This window comes from Callospermophilus lateralis, chromosome 5, assembly GCF_048772815.1.
Source record: "Callospermophilus lateralis isolate mCalLat2 chromosome 5, mCalLat2.hap1, whole genome shotgun sequence".
NCBI lineage: Eukaryota > Metazoa > Chordata > Mammalia > Rodentia > Sciuridae > Callospermophilus > Callospermophilus lateralis.
In genome coordinates, this window is record NC_135309.1 from 87,114,062 (window position 1) to 87,122,178 (window position 8,117).

Here is an 8,117-nt window from a genome sequence, read left to right on the forward strand (position 1 = left end):
GATACACTGGTAATGGCTAAACTTCCCATCTTTTATGCCACAAGTACCTTTCTTTTCTGGAGTCCTAGAAATCCTCCATCACTGCTTACCTACCTTATAGCCCACCCAAAAGGGTCAGATGATAAGTAGATCACGCCTCCCAGGTTCCCCTCACTCACATCAAAAAAAAAAAAAAAAAAGCTGAAAACAAGAAAAGAGATTTAGTTTACATGCTATTATTTGCCACGTATTAGAAACAAGTATATATTCTGGATGAAAACAATAGGTAAGGTATAAAGATTACCTACCAGCTAGCTCATTTTCAACACCACATCTGAAAACAAGTTTTGCTTGTTTAACCTGTTTTCCACTCTGGAAAAGTTATTATGGCATTGGAAAGATATTAGAATACCCATTTTGTTACAAAATAGAAATAATACATACCAGAAGGAGAAAATAACTTGGGGGTCAGGGCATTTATGTTTATCAATATAGTATCTTTACTGACATATCTGTGTTTAGATATTGAGAGGATACCAGGAATTTATGATAAAAGAATAATGATTACAATAATCAGGACTAGAGACTGGCAAAAGATATTTGTCATATTTCAGTGGAAAAGTTCTTCATACTATCATGTGATTTTTTAATGGTTTGGTTTAGTTTTAAAATATTGCTTCTTGCTCACATAATATAGTTAAACCAGCAATAAAGTATTTATAAGAACATTTAAAATGCAAACTTTATTTTGAAATTTAGTTCACTTATTACTATAATCAGAATGTCAAGTTTTTCCAATTACATTCTCTTTGGGATGCCAGGTTCTAACTCTAATGTGGGAACATAAGAATCAATCCATCTCTTTGTCAGGGTAGTGGTCTTGGTAAAGAAATTATTAGCTTCAACTCTACTTCTTCAAAACCTGGCCTGAGAGTTGCTTCAGTGTCCTGGTACTGCTAGGCCATGGAGCCTGTGTGGTTGCCCAACCGAGATGCCCAAGGAGACCCAGACCCACAACCAGCCCATGGAGGAGGAGGAGGTGGAGGCCTTCACCTTCCAGGGAGAGATTGCCCAGCTGCTGTCATTGATCATCAACATTTTCTACTTGAACAAAGAGATCTTCCTGTGGAAGCTGATTTCCAATTCGTCCTACAACCTGGACAAAATCAGATATGAAAGCGTGGCCTATCCCAGTAAGCTAGACTCCGGGAAGGAGCTTCACAGCAATCTCATTCCAAACAAACAAGACTGAACCCTCAGGATTGTGGATGCTGGAACTGGAATGACCAAGGCCAAATTGATCAGTAAGCTTGGAACTATGCCAAGTCTGGGACCAAAGCATTCATGGAGGTTTTGCAGGCTGGCGCAGACATCTCCAGTTTGGTGTTGGTTTTTATTCTGCGTATTTGGTTGCCAAGAAAGTGGCTATAATCCCCAAACAACAATGATGAGCAGTATGCCTCAGAATCCCCCGCAGAGGGTTCCTTCCCTGTCAGGACTGACACAGGGGAACCAATGGGTTATGGGACAAAGGTTATCCTACATCTGAAAGACCCAACTGAGCACTTGGTGGAAAGAAGAATAAAGAAGATAATGAAAAAACAAATTCCCAGTTTATTGGCTATTCCATTACTCAGTGGAGAAGGAACCTGCTAATGAAGTCAGTGATAAAGATGCTGAAGAAAATGAAGATTAAGAGGAGGAAAAAGAAAAAAGGAGACAAACTGAAATTGAAGATGTTCTGATGACGAAGAAAAGAAAGATGGTGGGAAAAAGAAGGAGAAGGAGAAGTACATCAGTCACAAAGAACTCAACAAAACAAAGCCCATTTGGACCAGAAATTCTGACAATATCACTAACAAAGAATATGGAGAGTTCTATAAGGGCTTGGCCAACAATTGGGAAGATCACTTGGCAGTGAAACATTTTTCCGTCAAAGGACAGTTAGAACTCAGAGCTCTTCTTTTTGTCCCAAGACATGCTCCTTTTGACCTCTTTGAAAACAGGAAGAAAAAGAACAGCATTAAGTTGTATATATGCAGAGTTTTCATCATGGATAACTCTGAGGAGCTAATCTCTGAATATCTGAACTTCATTAGAGAAGTGGTGGCCTTCGAGGATCTTCCTCTAAACTTTTCCCATAAAATGTTGCAACAGAACAAAATTTTGAAAGTCATCAGAAAGACTTTGGTCAAAAAATGCTTAGAACTGTTCACTGAACTGGCAGAAGATAAAGAGTACTACAAAAAATTATATAAGCAATTTTCTAAAAATATAAAGCTTAGAATATATGAAGACTCTCAAAATTGAAAGCTTTCAGAGCTGTTAGGATACTACACGTCTGCTTCTGGGGATAAGATGGTTCCTCTCAAGGACTGTTGCGCCAGAATAAAGGAAAACCAGAAACACATCTACCATATCACAGGTGAGACCAAAGATCAGGTAGCTAACTTTGCCTTTGTGGAGCATCAGTGGAATAGTGATTTGAAAGTGGCCTACATGATTGAGCCCATCTATAAGTACTGTGTCCTACATCTAAAGAAATTTGAGGGGACGACTTCAGTGTCTGTCACCAAAGAGGGCTTGAAACTTCCAGAGGATGAAGAAGAAAAGAAACAGGAAGAGAAAAAGACAAAGTTTGAAAACCTGTACAAGATCATGAAGGACACCTTGGAGAAAAAGATTGAAAAAGTGATTGTGTCAAATCAATTGGTGGCCTCCCCATGCTGTATCATCACAAGCACATATGGCTGTGTGGAGAACAGTGACAGTGAATGGGAGAGCAGTGCCTGAAATTAGGATCCCTGATGGCTTCATAGCTGTGGCATGCTTGGTGCCACAGCACCAAGTTTCTGTGCAAAGGTGCAGGATGCCTAGTTGCTATGGTAATGCCCTCCATAAAGAGGCTCTGTGCTAGAGTCTTTTCAGCCTAGACCTTGATATCATGCACACAGCTTCTGGGAATAAAGAAACTCTCTTGCTAAACAACCACAATGTTTCATCAGCTCTGCTGCTCCTGGGCCTGCTCCCATAACAGTAACTTTAAACAGCGGACTTTCTTAAGAGCTACACAAAGCTTCTGACATTGCACAATTGCAACTGTAGTATGTAACTGAGGAATAAACTGCATAATGTTGCTAACTCTATAACTTTCATGAATATAAAGAATAATGCTTGCACAGTCTTTAACCTGATTAATGAGATACATATAATAAAGATTGCTGGTGTAATTTTTTAGACCTACTTCTCCATCAGAGAGCAGTGCTCCACCCAATCCCAGGTATTATCTTCAAAATCTGCCTACATGAGTGTTTTTTTAGTCTCCCATCACCCCTCACCAGAGCCTGCTAGTTTGGCCACATTGTTCTCGGCTCGACTGGACAGCAAACATGGAAAGACTCATAAAAGCTCAAGCTCTGAGAGACAATTCAACAACGGGCTACATCACAGCCAAGAAACATCTGGAGATAAATAAACCCAACCACTCCATTATTGAGATCTCAAGGCAAAAGGTGGAGGCTGACAAGCATGGTAGATCTGTGAAAGATCTGGTCATCTTACTATATGAAACAGCACTCCTGTCTTCTGGCTTCAGTTTGGAAGATCTCCAGACCCATGCTAACAGGATCTACAGGATGATCAAACTTGGTCCAGGTATTGATGAGGATACTCTCACGGCTGGTGACACCAGCGTGCTGTAGTGGAAGAGATACAGCTCCTGGAAGGAGATGAGGACAGGTCGTGCATGGAAGAAGTAGACTAAGCCTCTGAAGAACCACTTATACATGTGTTCCCTACTTCAGCTTCATTCCTGATATGTTTTCAAGGATTGTTTTGTTCTTCGTTTTTGATAGCATTTATTAAATAGTCTGTATGGCAGGACAATAACGACTTAAGGGGGAGATAAGATTTCTTTGTACTTTTAAGTGATACTGTAATACTTTAGGCACTAAATCAGAATTAGTGATGCTTTTTTTCTAGCTTCACATTGACTTATTTTAACAGGTTGAGATGTTTGTTCTAAGACATATAATCTATCATTAACTTTGTGGTCTGAAGTGTTTGCTACCAAGTTTTGTTTTGCATCCCTTAGTAGAACAGACCAAATCTTTTGTCCCTGAAGTGTTCCAAGATAGACCTTGATATTTAAAAGAGAAAAAAAAAATTGTTAAAATGGCTGGAGTTTCATCTTGTTAGGACGAGTTTCATCCACTTTTTAAACTTTTTATCCCTTATAGTTATCTATTGTGTATATACTAGTCCTCTAAAATCAATTATGTTAAACTGAAACAACTTGCTGGGAGGAACTCTCCAGGGCATGTTTTCCAAAGAAAAGTATTTAGAGGAACAAAACTTAAACCTCTCTGGGTGTATTACAAAGCTGTTCAAAAAGTAACTCAGTAAGGGTTGTGAATGGAAATATGTGGTGCCCAAGTCAATATTCTGCTTTAAAGAGTAATAAACACAAATTGGTCAAAAATAAAATAAACTTTAGTCTGAGCATATCAGCATCCCTCTGTAGAACAGAAGTGATCATAATTAAAATGTTTTATGCACAACACTGAAAACTAATGAGATGAAAAAAGTTGAGGGACTGAGTAACTATCACCTAGGAACTGAACAGGAGTAAATGAGCACAAATCCCTCTTAAATAATAAGGAAACAAACAATTGTGCTCCATGGGTGCATTTTTAAGCACTAAGTGAAAATAATCTTCTAAACTTGCCTCTTAACACTAATATGTAAAACAGTGGATGTGTAACCTATGTGATGCTGCAATCTGTATACGGGGTAAAAATGGGAGTTCATAACCCACTTGAATCAAAGTGTGAAATACGATATGTCAAGAACTATGTAATGTTTTGAACAACCAATAATAAAAATTTTTTAAAAATTTATTATTTCCATTATTTTCAGTTCTGTGTATGTCCTGCAGCATTTCTATGTTTAAATAAGGAAATATAAGTAGTTCACTTCATACCCCAGCCAATGTTCTGTGTGTTCCCCACACCAGTCCCTTAGGGCTACTGGTAGCTCCTCATAGCTTTCTTTTCTCTGGAAGGAATATAGAGGCTACTGCAGATTAGAATCAGAGGAATAGAGGAAAGAGCATCCAAGACTCTTGATAAACAAAAGTTTCAACTTGAACTGTAACTGGTGATCTGATTTATATTATTGAGTTGAGATGTTTAGAGGGAAATTTTTCAATCCCTATTTTAATACTTATTGTTGTTTAAAGATTGAAAAAGGACAGTAAAATCCACTTCCTTAATTTTACCAGGCCACAAAAAATCACCCAACCAGATAAGCACAACAGCCAAAGAACTGAAGTTTAGTCCCCCAATGTGAACCATGAAGTCTGTAGATTAACTTCCCATAAGAAGAGAATGTAAGAATGTGTATGAGGAGAGCTGGAAAATAACACATCAGAACTTCTGAATCTAATGAAATGTTAGTCTAAGGATTTTATAATGTAGCTTGGCATACTGTTTGATCTAGCTTATATATTACACAAATGTGTTTTAAACTTTTTTATAACTTTTTGCAATGTTATTTAATTATTTTACTCCATGATAGTTTTAACTACCATAGTATAATTCTATTAAGAGTTCTGAAAAGTATTTGTAGAAACATTGGATATAATGGAATGACTCAATAAATAGTGGCAAAGAGTTTTATGAGAAAAAACACACAGATGAATAAATTGTACACATTTGAAAAACATTTTAATGCACTGAAAATATATTGTGCTACCTTTGATACATGCAACATTTGAATTAATAAAATGTCATATTTTCCCCCAAACATCTTTATGTAAACATAAAACTAGCTCTGAAGAACTTCACATATCTATGCACATTATATCATTCCATAAATGAAAATTAATTACTCAAGTCATTTATCATTTTTTAAATAATTTAACTTTTATTTTAAAATTTATTTGTTTTTATGTGGTGCTAAGGATTGAACCCACTGCCTTACGCATGCCAGACAAGTGCTCCACCACTGAGCTACAACTCCAGCTCTACTCAATCATTTTGTGTAGCACTGAGTATATCTGAAAGCCTGATGTTTAGAAATAAAACGGGCAGCCACAATTAAAAAGTGGATTACAAATAACAACAGTATTCCTTTGGTTATCATCTCCACCACTATAGTTCTTTCTCACTCATTTCATTCTTACTAATTAAGATAAGAAAGAGAGTAAGATAAACAAGTGTAAAACACGACTTGTTTGAGGATATACCATGAATTTAAGCTAAGTGTCACCCATATTTTCTCTGTAGAAACTTAAAATAAATAATAAAATCTATTTACTTTTCATAGTTTCTTAGAGTGCCACAGACCAACTTTTGCAAAAAATCAAGAATATCTCAGATATCCCCATTGTTGGTTGCCCCTATTTAGCCTCTAGCATTTCCAATTATCAACTCATCCAGTGGCCACAAAAAGAAAAGAGCAGAGAGTGTCATAAAAAATAAAAATAAATAAATAAATAAATAAAAAAGCCCATAAGCAAACCACAAGAAGAGTTAAAAAGAATAAGCTAGTTGCCTAGAACTGCCCTCCTCTTTTCTTTTACTTTGAGATTATTTATCATAATTTCACACCCAAGAATCATGTCCTTTCTCTATATCTAACACTCAGCATATTGCTTCTTGGCCCCGAGATAATACCCACTCACTCTGCCTAGCAGGTCTGTCCATCTCTGGCCACCTAGTTGTACCCCTGGGGCCTGTCCTCCATGATGACTCCCCTTCAAAAACAACCACCTCTCCAGGCATTACAATATTAGGAAGGTGGGACCAAAAGACACTGAGCCTTGGCCATTGTCTCAGAATTTGATCTTTTTCTGATCAAATATTGTTTGGGGGATCTTGTACATGTTTTTATCTAATCCTAACACAATACCAGAAAACTAGTAAGTCTATCAAGGGAAATGCCAGAGTTTCTCTGGTGGTAATTTTACTGTGTTCTTCTTTTCAAGATAATTTACAACATCTCAGTGTGAACACACACACACACACACATAGAAATAAGGGGGACAGATGATTCAAAAGTATTATTTAACTATTTTAGATAACAATAACCTGAACTAATTACTTGTGCTTCTGATTTTTTCTATTTAAAATTTATTTTTAATAAATACACACACACTTTTGTAGGTTTTATAATTTTTTAAAATATATATTTTTAGTTGTTGATGGACCTTTATTTTATTCATTTATTTATACATGGTCCTGAGAATCACACCCAGTGCCTCACACATGATAGGCAAGTGTCCTACCACTGAGCCACAACCCCAACTCCAGTTTTCTGAATTTTTAGCTACAGAAAATACTATACAAACACTTTTGTTTTATTTTTATCCCAGAATAATAGTTCAAATTGAGAAGACAGCAAAGCTAAAAGACCAGAAATGAATTTCACACATAATTGTTTTGTTTTATCGTCAATCCTTCACCTTAATCTGCTGGATTCTCCTGAAAACCATTTTAAAAATATGTAACTTGCGCTTTCACTCCTCCTTCTTTTATATCTATATAATTTCCAACACTTCCTACACTGCTGTACATATTAATTGTATTTTTATTTAAACATATTTTCCATTAATATTTTAAACCTGTAGACCATTCATTATGATATGCTATTTGAAGTAAGCAACTGAGCTCCTAGAATAAGTTTATTACACATTAGGGAGAATTTTCAATAATACACTTGATAAACTATGGGACTGAGGACCTCTGCTGGAAGTTTTTTAGCATGACATTTTTTTAACAATAATATTGCTAGGAGAGAAGAAATATATCTTCTTTTAATTTGAAGTATTCCTTTTTATTTAAAAAACCCCTTAATTGCTTTCCTAAAACTTTATTGATTCTTTCATGTTTTAAGAAATATGGGTCTTTAATTTTCATGTAAGTTATTTTATTTACATGAAAGTTAACACTATTAGTCAAAAATACATTTTAATATCATTATTTTAAAGTAAATTAAATATGTTCATAAATAATACCTTAATTTTCATTTAACAGCAGTTGCATATGCAACTAGGAAGGTGTACATGAAGGTATAGTATAGATATAAAGAAAGATACAAATGTATCGTCACAAAATAGAACATGGAATTTAGTGTAA

The 8,117-nt window shown here is 35.8% G+C and overlaps 1 pseudogene; it reads left to right on the top strand.

Moving 5' to 3' along the window:
* The first annotated feature begins 970 nt into the window (after positions 1 to 970).
* LOC143399299 (heat shock protein HSP 90-alpha-like) lies at positions 971 to 3,742 on the top strand (annotated as a pseudogene).
* The last annotated feature ends 4,375 nt before the right edge of the window (positions 3,743 to 8,117 follow it).